This window comes from Cibotium barometz, chromosome 1 (genome assembly GCF_041138505.1).
Source record: "Cibotium barometz isolate CiBa-2024 chromosome 1, ASM4113850v1, whole genome shotgun sequence".
NCBI lineage: Eukaryota > Viridiplantae > Streptophyta > Polypodiopsida > Cyatheales > Cibotiaceae > Cibotium > Cibotium barometz.
The window spans coordinates 82,864,783-82,887,945 of NC_141046.1; the positions used below are offsets into that span (position 1 = coordinate 82,864,783).

Below are 23,163 nucleotides of genomic sequence, written 5' to 3' on the forward strand. Positions count from 1 at the left end.
AGGATGAGGTCCTATTTACTTCTTCACTTGATGCCCATTCACTTCTTACAGGTGGTCATGGTATGCACTCATGGATCATTGATTCAGGTGCCTCCTTTCATGTCACAGGTTGCAGAGACTTGTTTGTCAGCTATACTGCTGGCAATGAAGGAGTGGTTTATTTGGGTGATAACCATGCATGCAAAATTCTTGGCAGAGGTGATGTAAGGCTTGTGTTTTCAGATGGCTCACAGCTTATGCTCCATGATGTCAGGCATGTGCCTGAGATAAAAAAGAATCTGCTTTCTAATGGACAGCTTGATGATGCTGATTATGTTACCACATTTGGTAGTGGAAAGTGGAAAATTAGTAAGGGCTCACTGGTTGTTGCCAGAGGCTCTAAGGTGGACACTCTTTATTTCATGCATGCAGGTGTTTGTCACCATGCTAATGTAAATGCAACCGAGCTGCCGGAAATCTCTATGTGGCATAGCCGGTTGGGACACATGAGTGTCAAGGGAATGGAGCAATTGTCTCGTTTGGGTTACTTGCCTTCTCTAAAGTTTTCAAGTTTTCAGTTTTGTGAGCATTGTATATATGGTAGGCAACTACAGTGCCCGCACAAGAAAGCTCTTGGACAGAAAGATGCTCAGTTAGAGCTTGTGCATACAGATGTATGTGAGATGCCTCAGCTTTCTTTGGGAGGGGCAAAATATTTTGTGTCTTTTATTGATGATGCCACACGCAAGGTGTGGGTCTATCCTCTTCGTTTGAAGAGTGATACATTCTCAGTGTTTCAGAAGTTTGTTGCTCTTGTTGAGAATCAAACTGGCAAAACACTGAAGGCTTTGCGTTCCGACAATGGTGGAGAGTATATGTCCAAACAGTTTCAGGACTTTTGTGATGCTAAAGGCATCAAGAGGGAGCTATCTACTCCTTATGATCCTCCACAAAACGGGACAGCAGAGAGGATGAACAGGACCATACAGGAGAAGGTCCGTTCTATGTTGTCACATGTTGCGTTACCTCATGGTTTTTGGGCTGAAGCTGTTATGACAGCCGTTCACCTTATAAATAGGTCACCTAACACGAGGCTTGGTGGGAAAGTGCCAGAGGAAGTATGGACAGGGAAGCCTCCGTCATACAAGCACTTGAGAGTGTTTGGTTGCGTTGCGTACGTGCACATACGCAGGGAAATGCGCACCAAACTTGATCCTAAGTCTCACAAATGCATATTCCTAGGATATGGTGACAGAGGTGAAATGGGGTATAGACTTTGGGATCCCGTGAATAGAAAGATCATACGCAGCAATGATGTCATTTTTGATGAAACATGCATGTATAAGGAGCCTGCAAGGCAACAGGAGCCTTGCAGAGTCATCTTTGATGATGATGGACATCATGGACAACAACAAAGGGCTGTAAATCAGCCATTACAGCAGGAAAACCAGCCCTTAAATGGTGCTGAAAATGGTCCAAATGGACAGCCAGAGATGGCAGAAGATATCCCTATGGATATACCACAGTTGGAGGAGATACCGGGCATGATATTTCAGCCTTATGGCATGGAACAGGAGCCACCAATGGGTGATATGCAGGCTGGACAGCAACCTGCAAATGATGGTCATTGGGTACGGAGGTCCACTAGACCCTCCAGAGCCCCTGACAGGTTTGTTCCAGGGGTTGACTACTTGATGCTCACTGATTGTGGGGAGCCCTCATGTTACAAGGAGGCTTTACAGAGGGCAGACAAGGCTCTTTGGGAGCGTGCCATGAAGTCAGAGATGGATTCTCTGCACAAAAATGGAACATGGAAGTTGGTGCATTTGCCTGCAGGCAAGAAGGTTTTGCCATGCAAGTGGCATGCAAGTGGGTATACAGGCTCAAAGTTGCACCAGATGCAAAGCCAAGATACAAAGCCAGGTTAGTGGCTAAGGGCTTCAAGCAGGAATATGGTGTGGACTTTGAGGAGATCTTCTCTCCAGTGGTCAAAATGACCACACTTAGAGCTGTGTTAGCTTTGGTTGCGCATGATGATCTGGACTTGATTCAGATGGATGTGAAGACTGCTTTTCTTCACGGTGATCTCCATGAGGAGATATATATGCAGCAGCCAGAGGGTTATGCAGTGAGTGGAAAGGAGAAGCTTGTATGCAAGCTGAAAAAGAGTCTTTATGGGCTCAAACAGGCACCAAGAGAATGGTATCATAAATTTGATACATTCATGAAATCTCAGAAATTCAGGAGAAGTGACATAGATCACTGCTTGTACACCAAGAAAGCTTTGGATGGCAGTCTATTGATCCTCATCTTGTATGTTGATGATATGTTGATTGCCGGGAAATCTCGTAAAGAGATGGATGCCTTGAAGAAGAGGCTGCATGAAACCTTTGATATGAAGGATTTGGGTGATGCAAATCACATCTTGGGTATGCGGATACTTCGGGACAGAAATCAGCATGTGTTGTATTTGTCTCAGAAGGAATACATTGGCAAAGTCTTGCAGAGGTTCAATATGGACGGGGGGAAGAAGACTAGTACTCCTTTGTCTCCATATGTGAAACTCAGTGCTATGGACAGCCCACAGTCAGATAGAGACAGGGCTGATATGGCCAAGGTTCCGTATGCTTCAGCTTGTGGCAGTCTCATGTATGCCATGGTTGCTACTAGGCCGGACATTGCATTTGCAGTGGGAGTGGTTTCTAGATACATGGCCAACCCTGGCAAGAAGCATTGGGAAGCAGTGAAAGGTGTCATGAGATACCTGAAGGGCACACAGGATATGTGCATTTGTTTTGGCAAACAGGATGCATTAGTGCATGGTTACACGGATTCGGATTATGCCGGTCATCCAGATAACCGGAAGTCTACTACCGGTTATGTGTTTACATTCACAGGAGGTGCTGTGTCATGGATATCCAGGATGCAGAAGTGCACAGCCTTATCTACTACAGAGGCTGAGTATATTGCAGCCACAGAGGCTTGCAAGGAGGCATTATGGCTATCTCGGTTAGTGGTTGATTTGGGTTATACAGGGGATATTCCATTGTTGCATTGTGACAGTCAGAGTGCCATCCAGTTGGCAAAGAACCCTGTCTTTCATGCAAAGACGAAGCATGTGGATGTGAAGTATCACTTCATCAGAGAGGTGATAGAGAACAAGCAAATTCAGCTTGTTAAAATTCACACGGATGACAACCCGGCTGATCTGTTGACAAAGAGTTTGCCTCCGGAGCGGTTTGCTCATTGCAGACACTTGATGGGCATTGGATGAGGCCATTTTCAGCCTTGATATGGCCTTGTATATTATCATGTACATGCTGATTTTTCTTTTCCTTTACTTAAGGGCACTTTGCCTTTAAGTGGGAGGTTGTTGGGGTAAAGGCGTTATGCCCACCCTTATAGTGTGTACAAGCCCATAAGTTATAGTACATAGTACACTTAGTACTTTTAATGTACTAAGTGCACTATGTGTACTAGTGCAATATACATGTGTGATAGGGGAGTCACACACTCATGCCTCATGAGTTGACTTATCCCCACAACTCTCTCTCTCTCTCTCCCTTGTTCTTCTCTGTGTATGTCTCCCACATGACCTAACCCTAATTCTGTTTCTCCCTCACATTTTCTTAGGCTTAGATTCTTTATCCTTCTTACACCCTGAACTGGAGCTATTATTGCCATCCTTCTTAGCATCTTTGGAAGATGCATTACCTTTCCTTGGCTGTGCAGCAGATTGTTGCTGCTAGGGTTTGGTACTGGACTGGGATGACTGCTTGGGCTTGCCTCCGTTCATCTTCATTTCTTCATTTTGAGCGAGAGTCAAGGCCCGGTCATATGTACTGGGTTCAAAGTTGCGAACTGTGAACCGGATGTTAGGATCTAATCCACGAATGAATTGATCCATCTTGGCCTGCGCAGATAGCCCTAACTGTTGTGCTAAAGTGATAACCTTGCTGGAAATCTGAAGCACTAGAGACCCATTCTGTCTAAGTCCATAAAACTCATCTACCAGACCGTTCATATATTGGGGCAAGAGAAATCTGGTCTTTAGGTCATGAACAAACGTATCCCAGCTAAAAGTTGTGACACCTGTGGTCTGGTCTGTATGAAGACTAGACCAATGCTGCCACCAAGTGATTGCCTCACCTGTAAGGTGGGGAGCCGTTACGTGGACTTTGTCCTGAGGATCTGTGTTCCTAGCTAATGGAAAATGAGCAGTAAATTGATGATAAACTGATTAACTGCTAAATGATCACACTTACCATCATACTTACTAAAATTTGGTTAACTTCGAATAATGGTAGTCGATGCTGCGGACTGTTGGCTGGTGGCACCTGAGGCTAGGGAAGCCGAAGAGAGGTGCTGGTATCTAAGATGCATGGCCTCCTTTTCCCTTTCGTGCTCGAGTAACATACGTTCTCGTTCGACACACCGTCTTCTGTATCCTGAGTTTTTAGCAGTCCACTTTAAGACTTCAAACTTTAAGAGATTTGAGAGAGAGAGATGGAAACTGTACACCGTATGGGGTCCCGAATTACCCAGTGAAGGGCCCCCTATCCCATTACCGGAATAGTATTTGCTTTATTACTTTGAAGAGTCTGACGGTGGACTGACGATAAGCCAAACGCAAGATCTACGAAGACCAAGAGTCGGGCTGAACTGTACACAGCTGTAGAAGCACCAATGATGTCCAATCTCGAGCCTATGCACTCTTCCCAATGGAATGAGGGAAGGCTGCAAATCTGGGGCTGAGATAGGGGCTTTTTGGGACTGTTCTAGGCTATGTATGAATGCTGAAAATGAATATGAATGCTCAGTTTTACCTTCACCAATTGGCTGTAGCAAAACGATGAAGAGATGAATGCTGAAAACTAGTTGAATGCAGAAAACGCAAGGTTTATTGATGGCTGAATGCTGTAGACTGCTGCGTTTTGCTGATGGAGGGCTGGATGCACATGCGTTGATGCTCCTATGGCTATAGGACGAAACGCTTCTTCAAAACGCTGGTTGCTGAGGTGAACTATGGGTTGAAGACTGAAACGCTGAAGCGCTTGATGCTGATTGCTAATATGATATGATATGATATGAATGAATGAGCAAAGCAAGCCTATTATACTATACTGAGGGCTGGTCGGTTGGCATTAAATGTTGGCCGACTGGATATAAAATGCTAAAGCAATTGAATAGCATGGGTTTGTTGGAGTGGAGACAAAGATAGTAACACACACACAAATGGAACAAGCAAGTAGAGATATAGAGAAGCACAACACAAAAAGTAGAAGTAATTGAATAACATGGGTTTGTTGGAGTGGAGACAAAGGTAGTAATACACACAGGTACAACAAGAAAGCAAAGATATAGAGAAGCACAACACACAAAGTAAATTAATGAGAATGAGTGAAGTATAAGTGAACTGACATGATAAGGTTATTATATACTCACTCATAAGAGTATATACATATACTTGGGGAAAGGAGGAAAAAAGTACCTTGGCTCATTATTAGCCTACATCCACACATCCTACTATATAAATAGCTATAAATTTCCCATGTAGCAATGATGTGAATATGTGTAGGAATCATGTGCCCGATCAATCCCTAAATAGCAATAATCCTAAAGCTTTGAGAAAATTTTCTAACCTCTCATGAGAGAGCCTTCATGAACATATCTGCCACATTGTTGTATGTAGAGACATAAGTTAGGCTAATCTCTCCTGCGATGATCCTCTCCTTAACATAATAATAATGCACCTCAATGTGCTTTGTGTAAGCATGAAACACAAGGTTTCTTGCAACTGTCAATGTACTTTGGCTGTTAGTGAAGATGGAGGTAGGAGACTACACCAAGTTTTGCCACAAGGCATCTAGCCCATACACCCTCCAGATTCAGTGTAAAAGATGCCAACAATAAGATTTTTCAAAAAGACATATGAGCGACACACAATCCATAGTTCTTGTACTCAGCTTCACTGCTTGGACGTGACCACCATCGGCATCAGTGATGATGACTACTTCTTGATGAGCTGTAGAGCAACTATACTCTCTTTACGGGGCGGGAGCAGAGCTGCAAAGGCAACTATAGTGTCCTTTGGATAAAATTTTTGTAGCCAAAAACGCGTTTCAGGCGCATCCCGACCTTCGTTTTTCAATTCGCAGGCATTCACGTACATTTCGGGTAAGTTTCAATTCTCTGCAGAATTCTATTTTTAGAACTACAGGAAGGGCATTTGGTGGTGCAAACACTGTGTGTACTGTAAAGAGGTCTTACAGGTGCTATTGGGTGTATGTATGAAAATTGAGGTCACTAGCTGCTGTCAGTTTGGGTGCAGTATATTACTAATGCAGAGAATACAACAGTTTGTGCAAGTTAAACAAGAGTGCTGTTTTTGGTGAGTTTGTGAACACAACATGTTTTGGTAGACTATATGTCTAGAATTCCTAATGGAGAACTAGAAACAGATGGAATTAACTAAATTGCTGTAGAGAATCTTGTCAAGAACAACTTCCATGCTTGGAGGTTTAGATTAACAAATTTCCTGATGGAAAATTGCTCTACTGGGACTACATTGAAGGTAAACATGAGGAGGCACCAGAGATACTTGAGATTAATCAAACTGCTATACAGATATAAAAGAATACAAGAATTGGAATCAAGGAGCAAAGGAAAGTCATGTATTGGCTTTCTATTAGCATACAGGAGACCATAATTAGGCATATACATGATGCCAAGTCACCCAAGGAGACATGGGACACCTTGGTGAAGTTGTATATGAAACTAACACCAAGGCACGAAAGATTCAGTTGAAGAGTGAGATTCATACTATGGAGAAGAAAAACATGTCTGTAAATAATTATGCCTTAAAGATCAAAGACATTGTGGAATCCCTTGCATCTATTGGTGTTTTTATTGATGATGATGAGATAAGGTGGAAGTATGTCTACGTGGTCTTGGGCCACAATACAAGGCATTTAGACTTGGGAGAACATTCCTAGCTTTACAGATTTGGCGTCAATTATGGTCAGCAAAACAACAATCCCATGAATCACAACAACAACACACAGGTGAAAGAGGCTAGTTCATAGGCAAGGGAAGATAATGGCACATTTCCAACATGGGCAATTGGATGAGTAGTATCATCCTTCGTTTCAACAAAACCTAGCTTTTTAGGGTTTTTTGTATCCTTGAACCACTCGCCCATAACTGGTCATGTAGTTTGAAGCACCTGAATCCACATATCATACATCATCATTGCATGCGAGTACATCATTTTTCGACACAGCATTAAGGACATGCCGCATAACAAACAACCTCTCATTGTTCTTATTACTTTGGCTAGAGGATGCATAATTATTTTGCTTCTTATAGCAATCTGCCTGCACATGCCAAGATTTGCCATAATAAAAACAGCCTCATGTATCATTTTGTTGCCTTTGCCGATTTCCACGACCTCTTTGCAAGATGGTAAGCTGAAGTATCTTGTGGATGTACTTCACATTCTAAATATTATAAAGAATTTGGTTTCTATTGGCTAGATGATTGAGCAAGGTATGTAGGTGCGCTTTAACCTTGATGGTTGTTATGTCGAAGACTTTAAAGATAAGTGTAGGTTAATTGTAAAAGGCAATAGAGTGGGTAGAATGTTTACACTAGATATAAATATGCCTAAAGTGAAAGCTGAAATGTTTGTACAGGATTCAAGAGTTGTTGCCTAAAGTGAAAGCTGAAATGTTTACACTAGATATAAATATGCCTAAAGTGAAAGCTGAAATGTTTGCACAGGGTTCAAGAGTTGTTGCATATATAGACATTTGGCATAAGAGAATTGGGCATGTAAATGTGCAAAGAATGAAGTCTATGCAGACTAAAGAAACTGTGATAGGGCTACCTAAGTTTAAGGTTGATGGTATGCAGAAAGTATATGAAGCATGTCAATTTGGAAAGCAAACAAAGCATGTATTTCCACATGATAGAAATGTGAGCATAAATGCACTAGATGTTGTGCATTCAAATGTATGGGGTTCTGCAAAAACTATGTCTACACGTAGTATGTAACATTCATTGTGTGGGTGGGTGTGGGTGTGGGTGTGGGTGTGAGTGTGATGATCACACGAGGAAAGTGTGGGTGTATTTCCTTGTGTGATGATCATACGAGAAATGTATGGGTGTATTTCATGAAGGAGAAGAGTGAAGTTTTCACTCATTTTCAAAATTTTAGAGTGATTGGCTGAAAAGCAAACAGGAAAGCATGTGAAGTGCCTAAGGTTAGATGGAGGGGGAGAGTACTTCTCCAATGAGTTCTCTGATTTTTTGCATAAGAATGGTATTCATAAAAAGTTTACATGTAGATACACTCCGCACAGCAAAATGGAGTTGTTAAGTGAAAAAACAGACACATTGCAGAGATAGCACGAGCATTGATGATGACAGAGAAGAATATGCCATATAGCTATTAGGCCGAAGCTATTTCTACAGCAGTTTATATCATGTAATTCCAGAGGAGAAAGCCATTAAGTCTCATTTGTTAATATATGATGGTTATGTAGCTTATCAGTATATGCATATATGGCTAAAGTTGTGCAAGATGTTGAACCCACATGTCTTGAAGAAGCTATTAGGAATGTAGATTGGGAGAAAGCCATGGATAAAGAAATGTCTACATTGGATGCAAATGAGACTTAGGACTCGGTGCCATTGCTTGAGGACAAGAAGGCTATTGGATGCAAGTGGGTGTACAAAATAAATCACAACACATATGGAAGTATTAGCAGGTATAAAGCAAGATTGGTTGCCAAATATTATGCTCAAACTTATGGCATTTATTATGAGGAGACATTTAGTCCTATTGTTTGCCAAGGTGGCAACTGTGAGAGCTGTTATTGCGGTAACTGCATCAAAAAGATGGGTTTTACATCAAATGGATGTTAAGAATGCGTTCTTGCATGGTGATTTGCAAGAAGAAGTGTATATGGATCAGCCACCAGGTTATGAAGATGTGGGTCACCCTAATTTTATATGCAAGTTGCGTAAAGCTTTATATGGCTTGAAACAGGCACCGAGAGCATAGCATGATAAGATAGCACAATATCTTGTCACCATTAGCTTTCATGTGGCAGATGCTAATCATTCACTTTATGTGCGGAAGAGTGATAAGGACCTTGTGGTCATCACAATCTATATGGATGACTTGATTGTTGGGGGTGATGGTGGAGAGGAAGTTGAGAGTGTGAAATGTCTCCTTAAGCAGAAATTTGACATGAAGGATTTGGGTGAGCTGACATACTTCCTTGGCATTAAGGTTATTAGGATGGCCAAGGCATATGGCTGTCATAGAGGCAGTATGCATCGGACATGCTATCCAAATATGGTATGGTTGGTTGCAAGCCAATTTCTATGCAATTAGATTCAAATGGCAAGTTGAATGCAGTTGGCGGGTAAGATTCTAGAGAATCCCACTATGTACAGGAAGATAGTGGGTAGCTTGATATATGCATGACAATCACCAACCAGATTTGAACTATACATTTGGATTGAAGAGTCAGTTTATGCAGGTTCTTCGGAAGCCACATTTGGATGGTGTGAGGCACACATTGCACTATGTGAATTCTATAGTAGACTATGGTCTCTTTTTTGAGGCTGGTACAAAGTTACAGGTGTTTAGATACACCGATGCAAATTGGGCTGGTAGTATCGCAGATAAGAGATCTACTAGTGGATTTATGTTTTCCTTTGGGGGTGGTGTTGTGACATGGAGCAACAAAATGCAACCAATAGTTGCCTTGTCAAGTCTGGAGGCAGAGTATAGGGATGCTACAATGGCAGCATGTGAGATAGCTTGGTTGCACAAGCTACTTGGTGATTTGGGGTTGTAGGTTAACAGACAGGTGGTCATCTATTATGACAACCTTAGCAATATACATTTGGCAAGGAACTTGATTTTTTATTTTTCATGCGCGGACCAAACACAGAGGTCCATTGTCACTTCATCGAAGAGGGTCTTAGTAGGAGACATTGATCTCATTTATGTTAGCACAGAGGAGTAGGTAGCTGACATTTTCATGAAAGCCCTAGGAGCAGAGAAGTTTCGTAGATTCTGGACTATGCTTGGAGTCCTAGAGATGGAGTTAATCTTGAGGGGGAGTGTTGAGATATTAAGCTCAACACGAGCTAACACTTATGATATACCTGGGTGACCATTTCTGCCACTCATATCACTGGCATGTTTGGTAGGATACTGACATGATAGATCTTTGCCAATGATTCTACAATTGGACTACACTAGCTACTAGTCCACCACTGAGTTATGGCATACTTATCTTGCCAACTCACACTTAGCGTGTTCACATTATGGACCGCATGTACATATAGTACTTTAGTACTTATGTTTTGGTAGAACCCTTTTGTTGTGAAGAATAAGAAGAGAAAATTTTCAACTTCTCATCTTGTGTGTTCTCTTCTAGGGTTTGTGTGAGTGTGTGTGCTTGAAAGAGCTCAAGCTCTCTTCCTGCATCTTCCTTCCTGCATCTTTTCACCCTTCATTGTAGTCGTAGCAATGACAGCTCTCATAGTTTCTATTTTCATAACCAGGTTGAACATCACCTCATAGTCAATGCCATATGTCTATACATAACCAATCCTTTTGCCTTATACCTATTCATAGATCCATCTGAGTTATGCTTGACCTTGTACACCCACGTACATCCAATCACCTTCTTATCCTTAGGCAAAGTTACTAATTCCCATGTTACATTTGTATCCAATGTTGCCATCTCCTCATCCATGGCAGGAACCCAATCGCCTTGAGCACCCATGTATATCCAATTGCCTTCTTATCCTTAGGCAAAGGTACTAATGTCTATGTTGCATTTGTATCTAATGTTTCCATCTCCTCATCCATGGCATGCATCTTCCCATTTCTGATTTCTTTGTGCCTAGTCAAAATAAGTAGACTCTAAATCTTGTATTGCTTTAACCATGTAAGCGTAGTGATGGGTTGTATATCCATCATATCTCAACATGTTAACAAGGTATCTAATCCGAGTAGACTTTCATACACTTGGATCACTATTAGGTGTCCTCAAAATAGCCCTGGGGGTACCATTGATGAAGCCACTAATGTCACCATCCATATAATAGTGACCTACTATGAGGACAGGTCACTCTTATGTGATAGGTGACCACTGGTTCTCCGTGCACCAGGAGTAACTAACAAAACCACTAGTGTCACCATCCACATAAGAGAGACCTACTGACAGGTCAAGCATAAAAGATTGATCTACCTTTTCTTTACCTTTTCATGATACATATGTAGCAACACATGTAGTACCACGAGATGATGCATCTACATTCCTTGCATCTTTCCTCAACCTGCCTAACCATGGAGTAACATTGGATCCACTACTAGAGGACTCCCTAGGTCTACTAAGCACATGTGATTGCTGCTCTATACATGTGGGAAAACATCATTACTTCTTACACCTACATCTTTAGTTTCCATCACTGGTGCACCAGGTACTCATCTCATCAAAGACAACACCTATTCTTACTCGCATCTCAGGAGTGGAAGGGTTATATTATCTATAACCTTTTTGCTCCAAATCAAAACCGATGAAGATGCATTTCTCTAACTTTAGATCTAACTTGATTCTCACTTTATCATGAATATGCACATATATAATACATCTAAACACTTTCCAATGAGACACATCTAGTTTTGTTCATGTAAACTTATATTCAGGCGTGTCATGCTATGAACTGGATGCAGTGGTGGATGGGATTCCTATTCATAATGTAAATAGTAGTTGCCACTACTTCAGCCCAAAAGTAATCCGGCATATTTTTTTCAGACATCAAGCTATGAGCAACTTCTGTAATATGACTTCTTTTCCTTTCTGTTGCTACAAGATTATCATGTTACAGAGTGTACCTACATGTGAATTGCCTCTTGATTCATTGCTCTCTTAAGAAATCACTAAACTCATTGGGGGGAGAAATATTCTCCCCCACTTTTTGATCTTAGGCATTTGATCTCCATATCAACTAAGACTTAAGTGAGTAAACACCTTACTTTTCTTCTTCATAAAGTAAACCCACACTTTCCTAGTGTGATCTCATCAATGAATGTAACATAGTACCTAAGACCTATAATTTTTTACACTCTTGGTTAGTCCCCATACATCAGAATGTATAACATCTAGTTGTCTTGTATTGAAATTCTTTTCATGCAAGAATGCATATTTGGCATGGTCACCAAGCTGGCATGCTTCACATACTTTGTGCATACCATCAACCTTAAACTTTCGCAAACTTACAATAATATTTTGGGCCTGCATAGATTATAGCTATTATATATTCGCATGACCAATGTGCTTATGCCATATGTTAATATATGCGATGACACATATCTCATATGTTAATATGGCTACCTTCATCTCAAGTATGTTAACATCCAAAATAAGCATCATTTCTGTTACCCTTTGTAACCATGTGACATTGATTTTTAACGTCCTCTTCCACAAATCACCCTTGAGGATTGAACCTCACTTACACCCTATTCAATAATTTGTCCAACAGAAACCAGGTTTTTTAATAATATTAAGAACATGAAGTACATCAGCTAGGTACTTCATTTTGCTATCCTGATTAAACCTCACTTGTAGGCCCTATTCAATCATCTATCCAAATAGAAACTAGGTTTTTTTAATAATATTAGGAACATGAAGTATATTGGCTAGGTAGTTCATTTTGCTATTCTAATTGAACCTCACTTATAGGCCTTGTTTAACCTTCTATCTAACAAAAACTTTTTTTATATATAATACTAGGAGCATGAAGTACATCCATTAGGTACTTCATTTTGCCATCATGCATAGACAACGGTACTTTACCAACATACACAATGGGGTGCACAGTATTATCACCTCTAACCATACACAGCAAAGAAAACATGTTCCCCTTCATTGCATATAGTCGAATGAGAGTATGATCCATAAGAGAAATAAGATGTATAGTGAGAACCTACACATATCTTACTAGGAAAGGAGTAGCTAATTTGCTATCTTACAATGTCTGTACAAGCCATTTTAGTATATGCTTGGGTGCTTGTAAGGTTGCCCTTCCTCTCATGCCCTTTCCTTGTCCACTACATCATCCATAACGACCTTATCAAGAGCTTGATCTATGGGCTAAAACTTGACCTGATTTTAATCCGATATGGGTTGATTTGTAGCCCCATGTTGAGCATTCATTTTCTCCACTATATTATGGACTATTTATATGCTTTCAAGAAATCTCCCATTCAAGAAAGTATTGAAATAGATTGCAACTATCATGGGAGTCTTGCCTTTCTTCCAACCCATGATCTCTTTGACCTCCACCACCATTGGTTATTAGCTTCAATCTCCTAAATCTCTATCTTATTGATACCACCAAGAAGATATTTGCATTTCCCTTTGCAGGGACTCACCTCTCTCATTCTTGCTTACTCTCACACAATAAAAAAGAGGCGTATGCACTAAGAATGATACACTCTACTCTCAACTCTCTCTCTCACACACACAAAACTAGGGCACAAGAGAGCAAGTAGATAAGAAAGACTTAGTTGGCACAAAGGGAGATTGTGTCATTGTATTATGAGAAATTCACCTATATATAGCTAACCTTATTCACACTTGGGTGCCTAGACGTAAACCCTAACTTATTAAACTTGGTAATTTACCTTTTTTCATAATATGTACAGTGTTTATAGTGTTGTTACAAGACAGTTGTTATGCTACCTAGTTTGTAGTAGGAAGCACCTTTGTTAAGACCAAAATGGGGTTATTATTCTCCCCTACCTAATGTATTTTCTATCCTTGGAACTTCTTTATGGCTTGAATGCCTTGTCCTCGGGACCAAGCTTGAATCTATAATGATTCTTTCACAATGTTCTTCTATGTTCTTCTAAAGCATGGATGGGGCATCCAATAGGATGTATCAATCATATCTTCAAAGGTTATGTTCATATATCCTGTTAAGCACCTAAGATGATGATAACAATACAAAATATGTTGCTTTTATAGACCCCTATTTGTATCAAAATATGTTGCTTTTATAGACCCCTATTTGTATCAAACCATAGTACCTCCTTGTCAAAAAAACTTTAAGTGATGCCTTTTTTTGGTCAAGAAATACCATGATCAGCATCATAAATCAACATGACGCTACTACTATTGGATCAAGTATCCTTTTCTAAGCTTTGATCCACAAAATAATGCCTTGTCTCCGACTCTGGATGCTATCAAAATGAGTTGGATTAAATAAAGAAAAGTTATAGCATGCATAAAAGTATTTCCTTTGGTCAGCTCCATAAATTCCACTAGGGTGAACCTCCTTTTGACTGGCATGAAGAGAGGGTCCACCTACTACATTGGCATAAAGAGAGGGTCCATCATCCGGACATTGGCAATGCCCATATATAATTATGTGCATTCTCCTGTATTATAAGAAACTCCTTGTGCCATTTGGGTTGTATACCAAAATCTTCAATCTTTGGGTTGGCCTCATTTGTCTCTATCTTCAAATAACCCGACATTGGCATATATAATTATGTGCATACTCCTGTATTATAAGAAACTCCTTGTGCCATTTGGGTTGTATACCAAAATATTTAATCTTTGGGTTGGCCTCATTTGTCTCTATCTTCAAATAACCACCTCATGTTTACATAGGGTGCTCTTTCTTATAGCACCTATAATTGTATAGTCATATATATGACATGTTGAATCTTAAGCAAATCTTATAATTGAGGATTTTCAAGCTGTATATTGATAGCCACATTCTCCCATAGAGTTCCTTCCCTTGCCATTGGCATGAGCTCTTTCCACTTTGGCATAGGTACCCTTATTGGATATGGCATATATGGGAGGTTGCAGAAGGTATACTGTAAACTTTGAGGGAACAACCTTGTTTGCTGGTGGGTCAAAGGATAGTGTCACTTGCATTAACACCGTGAAAATTTGTTTAGGTGTCACAACAATGGATTCCCATTCCTGATAAGATATTCATATTATGTTATAGAGTGAGTCACCCCAAACCATCTTTGATTAGTATAATTTCCAAGTAAATAGTAGATTGTGGTGTTACCACAATGAAGCCGCCCACTTTATAGGCTTTTGTGCTAGTGAGAGTATCAGAAGGAAAGTCAAAATGTATAGAGGAAGAAGCTATGTTAGTGGGGATTTTGGTGTTAGTAGTATCAGAAATAGGCTCATGAAGGGAGGAGTTTAGAAGTGAGAGCTCTATAAAGGGGATAAGTATAGTTATAAGCATTTTCTCCCTCCCTACCTTCTTCAGATACTGGGGCAGTGTCAGGGCTTAGTGTTAATGAACATATATAGATCAAATTGATCTTCTTGCTTTATTACAGTGGGGTATGCAATATGTTAAATGGTAAAATCATAGAAAATGCAATATGTTAAATTGATCTTCTTGTTTTATTACAGTGGGGTATGCAATATGTTAAATGGTAAAATCATAGAAAATGGATACTAAGATCTACTCTAGATGTTTATATATTTTATGGTAGAGTTTTAGTATCCCGTATTGTGATAGAGGGTGCTCTCATATGTAAACTGAAATACTTATAGGTATCATAGGCTTTTATCCACCCTTGACTTGAAAACTAGAAAAAAGAGTTAGTGAGGGTTTCAAAATTGGTTGGGGGGGTTAAGGAAAGGTTAGGAGGCATAAATAATTCCAACATTTCCTCTCACTCATCCAAAATGGTGGATTGCATTAAAACTATGCACCATGATCTAAAATTAAGAACTATAGGATGCATTACATATGTATACATGGCAATATAGTCACTAAGATAAACATCATTATAAAAAAAATCGTGGATCACGATTTATATGGATGCTTATATAATTTTTCTAGAGTTTTAGTATCTCGTATGAGTTATAGAGGGTGCTTTCATGTAGACGTAAATACTTATGTGGGTATTATAGGCTTCTATCCACTCTTGAGTTTCAAACCATACAAAAGAGTTAGTGATGGTTTCAAAATTGGCTAGGATTGAGGAAAGGTTAGGGACAAAAATAGCATTTCCTCTCGCTCATCCAAAATGGTGGATTGCATTAAAACTCTACACTATGATCTAAAATTAAGAACTATGGAATGCAATAAATACATATACATGGCACTATAGTCAGTAAGATAAATGTTATAAAAAATAGCCATGATCACGATTGGATTGGCATACCTATCTGAATTATGTTGTATTAGTGCAATGTGCCCCCTGGTTAGATCTTTGCTAACATTTATGTCATATTATAGAAATGAGAGGGTTAGTATTGAAAAGAAAAGAGTACAAGGAGGGCCCCTACTCCATCATTTGCTTCAACTTGTCATTAGGCTCCTCTGCCTACGGGTTCATTTACTAACTCAATTGTTGCTCTAATTTGGAAATCTATGCATGCTTTCTTTGTGAGTAGCATTGTAATGGCCACCTCCATGATTCCCTTGCTTCAAGAGTTAGGTGTACTTGAAATGTGCTTCGTGTGCTTCCTTTGTCATGTCTTGAAGTTTTTTTTTAGGTCTTCTGAATCAATTTCTCCTTTAATTGCATTTCTTCTTTCACTTCTTGGATGGAGTCTATCAAGTTTGCTACAACCTGCTAATGTCTATTGATATCCAACTCTAGCTACTCCTTTGTGACTAGATATCTACATGTAGGCATGTGTTCAATTTAGTTCCTCTCTTTCCTTCCCTAGATGTTCTATTTGTTCCTTTTTGGTCTCTTCAGCACTATGCAACTTTGTTATTTGCTCTCATCCAGCTTCTTACTTGCTTCAGAGTTAGCCTCTTTTTGTTGGAGATTTACCTTTAGTTCATTGGATTGCTCTAACTCCTTTTGAAGTTTTAATTCAAAAGTTGGCTTACCTATATTTTCAACCTTTGCTCTTTGTTCTTTTAGGTCTTTCATTTGGAGTCGAGCGTTGAGGTGATTATGTCTAGATATGCAATTATCTCTTTCATCTTATCTTCATGTTTTTGTTGTTGCTTCCTGAGATCTTGCTTGGCTTTAGCTCTTTTCGACCTCTCTATAATCAGCTTGTCCTTTGTTCCTTCTAATTCCTTTCATAAGCTTTAAGTTGTTTCCTATGTAAATGCCGATTGCGGTCCAATATGTAGCTAGTCAAAATGTGATAATCTAACACTAACCCTTCATTATCATCATCGTTCTTTGATGGGGTTATCATGTAAGATTCTTCATCTAGTACTTCTTCCTAAGGCAATGTTCCAAAACTATATCAAAAGGTTAGGCTATGTGTGGCTCAAAGGCAATAGTGGAAGGTTTGTGAGGAATCCTGGTGGTGTAACATGCCTATCTTCAATAATAATATATGTCCATTTAATAGATGAAATTATGGTCCTTCTTATAGTGTAAAAATCATCATTTTAATAATTTAGCTATTTCTACTTTGAATCTTAAAATTATGAGTCCAAATTTAAAAACCGCACTTGATTTTACCCTAATATAGGACTTTATAGCACTTTAAACAGACACCGGAATAAGCTTCTATGTAAATTTTTAGTTAAATTACAGTAAACTTCCAACCTTAATAAATACCTATCCGGGTGTTCGATTGATGAATGGATCGCACCGCTGCGACCAAGAAAACACCTCGGACAATTGTGTGCCAAGAAAATTCGGTCCGCCGGTCGGAGGTGCCAGCATGCATACCAGGTCCACACCCAAAAAAAGGAGTCCCCACCCCAAAAGATGCCTTCTTGGGAAGCGTGCATCAAAACACATACTAGGGTGCCCATACAAATGGCCGCACATAAACCAAAAACTGGCCACCCTAACATAAAGTCTTTCCTATCTCTCACATGGACATCCATGTAGCCACTCCCTTGGAAGGCCCATGCATACTCCACCTTTGGCCCACTTACAAGCACCACTCTTTCCACAGGCTCATGCAGCCGTACACTAGTTTGCCCACACATGTGACCTCAGGTCGGTTAGGCTCCTCATCATGCAACCCCCACAGACTGGCGTACTTTCACGTACACCATCTTTTCCAAGCACCACTCTTTCCACAGGCTCATGCAGTCGTACACTAGCTTGCCCACACATGTGACCTCAGGTCGGTTAGGCTCCTCATCATGCAACCCCCATAGACCGGTGTACTTTCACGTACACCATCTTTTCCAACCCGCTATTCCTCTCTCCTTACCCGTACCCATAACCAAACCCTATATAAACCCCCCAGGCCCATTACCCCCCTCTATGGCCAGTAGCCCCCTTTTTGGGTGGAAGTTCTCCCCAACAGGCCTTTGCAACCAAGCTCCCATTAACCCTCTCCAGCCAAGCTCCCAACAACCCACAGTCAAAGCTCCCACAGCCACCCTCCTTGTGTTGTGGAGGGGGTTTCCTACACCTCTCCCCCCCTAGTGTGAATAGACGTAAGGGGAGAACCATCCTCCTTCCCCCTAACCGTGGCCATCCCCTCTGGTCTTGGTTCCAACCAGTCCTGTTTTTCATTTAAGGAAACTCTACTTTTTGCCCCCCCCATATAAAGGGACTTAAGCAAACACACTCTAGCCCACGGGTGAGTCTTTTGCTCATAAAGTGAGCAAACGGACTCCAAATTGTGAGCCATCTAGATCGTTGATTTCGTGATTGTACGAGCTACAAGAGAGTGGATAGTATGGCTCCTCCTCAAAGACACCGAAATGCTGCCTCTCGGGAAGCATACACGACAATGACACAAGAGGGGATGTGGCCCTTGCTCTTCCCTTGGGAGTCCCTCATGGAGGCAATGGCCAGGTTAGCTTGAAAATCATCTAAAAAGAGGTTTTTGGATTAGGAGTTGGGTAAATCTTTAATCTTAACATTAATTAAGAAAGATAAAAGATGTTACTTTTCCTTGTTTTAAGAATATAGGTGTCCATATTCATCTAAAAATAAAATTTTAATTTCTTGTAGAATTGTTGCATTCTTGTTCCTCTAATTCAAGAAAAGATAATGTGGTTTCTTGTATCTTATGAGATTGAGTTGAGCTATTGTGTTGCTATCTTGCTTAAATTAAAGTACAGGTACATCTTCTCTCCGCCTCGATGCTTGTGTAGCCAGGCGGAGACGTTAGCGAGGCCCGGAGTCAGCCCAAGGTATCTCTACTACCATTGGGAAGTTGGAACTCATCCATTTGGCAAGAGTTATGGATGTTGCCTAGTTCTGCGGGCCCAGGCTAGTGCAGAGAATAAGCCCACCCTAGCACACAGACACTCCAAGGAGCAAGAGGATCAAGCAACGGAGCCTGAGAGGGCAACAAGCTGGTTTGAGTCCTCATCGACTACCAATGATGAGGTGTATGGTCCCATAGGGGTGGCCTAGTGTATGGAGACTGGAAGGCTAAATTCTAGATCATCGGCAAAATAAACGTGGAATGAGAGAGCTTGGATCTTGGATTTGAATTCTTGTAATTATTTTTAATTAAGTCCCTTGTTTTCTAGTATTTTTGTATCATTGTTTTAAGTTAAGTGGTTGTTCTAACGAGAACACCATGTACGATCCCTAATTAATGAACTTATCTATATATGTCACATAGTGTGGTAGGATTAATTAGAAAACAAAAATAACGGGTGAGTTGGGTGGAAAGTGGGAGGGTGGGTCGCCTTGACGACGCCATCCTATGAACAGGTGGACCCAATTAGTTGGATAGCTTTCCAACAAAACCCAATTAGTTGGATAGCTTTCCAACAAAACCAATCAATCATACTATGCTAGGCGAGTAAGTCCCTGGGAAATCCTACTCTAGAGGACTAGGTCAGTAGGCAGTTATGCCTCACATGGATGGTGAAAAAGGCGTTGCTTTTAGGAATTAAGGATAGAGGTTACCCAAGATAGGTCAATCACTCTATGGGTGATTCAACTTTAAGAACTATTTATAGGAGACCGCGCTCCCCCTGCGAGATAGAGCTAGGTCTTGCCTAGTAGTCATATCCTCGTATCTCTACATGGTCGAGGTGTCGATGACTAGGAAAATTTTTCAAAGACTTAGTAGACTATTTTAAGGATTTCCCTTTTTAGGTTGGGGACCTTACAATTGGTATCAGAGCAGAGTTTTAGTTCTTAGGATTTGTTATTTTAAGGATTTCCCTTTTTAGGTTGGGGACCTTACAATTGGTATCAGAGCAGAGTTTTAGTTCTTAGGATTTGTTATTTAGGGTTGTTTTGAAGTGTATGTTTTACCTCCGACAACTTGATTTGGTGAATGAATGATTGTAGGAGGAAGACACTTACTCAAGATTCCTAGTCTTCCACCAATGTGTCTTCCAGATAGCTTGTTGCTCCTCAAATTTTAAATTCCATGATATACGATGATACAAATACTCGAGAAGTTGTCCCTCCCTCATTCCTCTCCAAAGAGGGTGGGGTAGAGACCCCCTTTGGAATCGTGGGTTGAAGTACTTCATCATCCGAGCATACCAAATTGGGAACCTCACCATTGATTTGAAGCGGGTTCCTTGGATCAAAAAGCCGAAGATGATACGCTTATCCTAGTTTATGGGTACCCCTAGACCAAACAATTACATGACCATAGAAGGGAACCATATACTACAAAACCGTTAGGTGTATGACTAAGTAAATTAGTCTTCTTCCCCCAATGCGCTATACACAAACGCCCATGAGAAGAATCTCCTACTCAAACAAATGCAACCTCCCTCCTTTAAAGGGAAAGGTTCAAAATTTGAGAAGGATGCTAAAGTATGGATTGAAGCAAAGGATGGTTACTTCTAAGTCGCCAGTACTGGATCTGTGAACCAATCCATGCTTGCAGCATGGTTTCGCCTCACTAGGGACGCTAAGGTCTATTGGAAGCAATGGTGCCGTGATAAGGAAGTCATTGAACACTCCCAAACCTAGGATGGCATTAAACAAGTTGTGAAGGAATGGTATCTTCCGCCATCTCATGAGCCTATTAAGATGAATGAGTTCTTTAGCCTCAAGCACCTCAGCTTGACTCTAGAGGATTACTACTCTAAGTTGATCACTCTCCAAAAGTACGCCCCGCCCATGACTACCTCTCCCAATAGGTGGCCCGCTTCTGCCAAGGCTTGAATGGACCTACCCGTGCTTCTGCCAAGGCTTGAATGGACCTTTGGATTCCTGCCTCGAATCAATGAGGCTGAGTACATTGGAAGATACTCTCATACGAGCCAAACCTCTTGAGAAGCAGATGAAGTATGGCAAATCTAGGCCCCAAAAGAGATCTCACCTTGAATCAAACCCTAAGGACTAGTCTTACAAGAAGCCCCACCCAACTACAACCAAGGTCGGCTAACCAATCTCTTTGTTCCCTGCACATATACTGCTTCTACTAGAGAGGCCCTTGTGTGTTTCCATTGCAATGAGGCCCTCTTGAGAAGCAGATGAAGTATGGCAAATCTAGGCCCCAGAAGAGATCTCACCTTGAATCAAACCCTAAGGACTAGTCTTACAAGAAGCCCCACCCAACTACAACCAAGGTCGGCTAACCAATCTCTTGTTCCTTGCACATATACTGCTTCTACTAGAGAGGCCCTTGTGTGTTTCCATTGCAATGAGCCCAAACACTTTAAAGCCAATTTCCTCAAGCTTGCAACATCCTTTCCTCAAAGTGATCGAATAAATCAAGACCGTGGAACCCCCATCCACTGCCAAGGTGCAAGAGGTGGTGGACATGGCAGAGGTCGCAGAGAAGTTTCCCGTGCCTGTGCTATAAATGAAGAGCCAACTTGGAAATGGCCGAAGAAGAGCGTGCCTCCATTGATGTGGTGGTAGAGCATCAAGTTCCTAAACCAGCAATTTGGTGTTATTCACACCCCAACTACTCATCGTGGTAAGCCATTCCAGCTTTTGATTGACTGCGGCAGTATCCATTCATTTCTTTCTCCAAGGTGTTTATAAAAATAAACCTTGATCAAAAACCAGCTAAGAAAATGGTTGGAAAGCTAGATAATGGGAAGGAAGTGGTATCTCACTACTTTGTAGGAAACCTCGTCTTTGAATCGGGTAGTGAACAAACTTATGGCCATTTTAGAGTCCTATGATTAGGCATTTATGATGGGATCCTTGGAATGGACTAGTTAGCTAGTATTCAATGTAACCATGCGAGTATTTAGCTAGTATTCACTGTAACCATGCGAGTATCACTTTTAAAAATGAGCATGGCCAAGTAGTACTAGTTTAGGGGAAGACAAGTAAACCCAAGTCTAGGGTAGTCAAAGCAAAACATCTTCTCAAGGGAGCACGTAAGGGAGAACAAGTTTTCCTTGTCAAGCTCAACAAAGCTGCTGAACCCAATAAAGAATCAGAACCCTCTTGACTCCAAGAATTCTCCATCATCTTTCTTGATGAGCTTACAAGACTACCACCCCCTCGAGAAGTCGACCATGAGATCGAGCTAATTCATGGTGCTCAACCTGTCTCTAAAAGACCCTATGAGATGTCTCTCCCATAAGCCTTTGAGCTCAAGGAGCAACTTTGCCAACTCATTGAGCAAGGATTTGTACGCCCCAGTAGCTCTCCTTGGGGAGCACCTATTCTTTTCCAAAAGAAGAAGGACGGCACTCTTTGTCTCTGCATAGATTATCGAGGGCTAAATTAAGTCATTGTCTCGGGGGTAGGTACCCTATCCCTCCCATTGACAAGCTTCTTGACAGGCTTCATGGGGCCAAGGTTTTCTCTAAAATAGATTTAAGATTAGGCTAGTATCAAATTAGAGTCAAGGAAGAAAATATACCCAAGACAACTTTTAATACCCATCATGGCCATTATGAGTTTACTGTGATGTCATTCGGGTCAACCAATGCTCCTACAACTGTCAACCGCCTAATGAAAGATATATTATATCCCTACTTGGATGAATTTATTCTTGTCTTTTTTGATGACATTCTAGTCTACTCCAAGTCGGTGTAAGAACATGAGAAGCATGTGCGTAGAGTGATGCAATTGCTACGTAGACATAAACTCTATGCTAAGAAAAGTAAATATACCTTATTTACTCACTAGATTGAGTATCTTGGATTCATTGTCTAACAAGATGGTATCTCCGTAGATCCCACCAAGGTCAAAGATATACTAGAATGGTCACCCCCTAATTTAGTTTGCAAAGTCCATGGATTTTTGGGAATCACAGGATGGTACAGGAT

General features: G+C 40.8%; 1 protein-coding gene across 1 annotated transcript in view; it reads left to right on the forward strand.

Annotated features, from left to right (window-relative positions):
• LOC147642517 (pentatricopeptide repeat-containing protein At2g33680-like) overlaps positions 1-19,396 on the forward strand; it is a 66,332-nt gene extending 46,936 nt beyond the window's left edge. Inside the window, exon 3 of the mRNA XM_086807171.1 lies at positions 19,066-19,396. The gene's annotated coding sequence lies outside the window, so the exon portion shown is untranslated. The remainder of the gene's footprint in view (positions 1-19,065) is intronic.
• The last annotated feature ends 3,767 nt before the right edge of the window (positions 19,397-23,163 follow it).